Consider the following 915-nt stretch of genomic DNA (forward strand, 5'->3'; position numbering starts at 1 on the left):
AACAACAAAAAACTACTGGAACTCATTGGAAGATTCAGCAAAGTGGTAGAGTACAAGATTAACATACAAAAATCAGATGGATTCCTCTAATAATGACAAGGCTGAAAAGGAAATTAGGAAAGCAATGACATTTACAATAGCTGCCCAAAGGATGAAATACCTAAGAATAAATGTAACCAGAGAAACAAAGGACCTATACAAAGAAAATTACAAAACACTACTACAAGAAACCCAAAGAGACTTACAAAAAATATAAGAATATACCATGCTCCTGGATAGGAAAAAATAACATTGTGAAAATGTCAATACTGCCCAAATCAATTTACACATATAACTCAATTCCAATACAGATTCCAATGACATTCTTTAGAGAGATGTAAAAACTAAATTTCCATCCTATTAAAAATTAATTACAAACTTTATATGGAAAGGAAAGAGACAGAATAAGCAAAGCACTGATTAAGAACAAGAACAAAGATAGAAGTCTCTCACTCTCTGATTTCAAAATTTACTACATGGCTACAGTGGTAAAAACAGCCTGGTACCAGTAAATGACAGATACATAGATCAATGGAACAGAATTGAGAATCCAGAAATTAACCCATCCACATGAAGTCAGCTGATCTTTGACAAAGTGCCAAAGTACATTCAGTGGGGAAGAAATGGTCTCTTCAACCGATGGTGCTGGCAGAACTGGAAATCGATATGCAAAAGACTATAACAAAAACTTTACATCATGCCATATACAAAAACCAACTCAGCATGGATTAAAGACCTAAATATGAATCCCAGAATTATAAAGGTCATCAGTGAAAAAATTGGGACAAATTTAAGGGAGTCCTGGTGTGACACTGTGGGTTAATGTACCAGACTATAAAGCCATTTGAACTGCAAGGTCGGTGGTTCAAGCTCACC

This window comes from Chrysochloris asiatica, unplaced genomic scaffold, assembly GCF_000296735.1.
Source record: "Chrysochloris asiatica unplaced genomic scaffold, ChrAsi1.0 scaffold00017, whole genome shotgun sequence".
NCBI classification, from domain to species: domain Eukaryota; kingdom Metazoa; phylum Chordata; class Mammalia; order Afrosoricida; family Chrysochloridae; genus Chrysochloris; species Chrysochloris asiatica.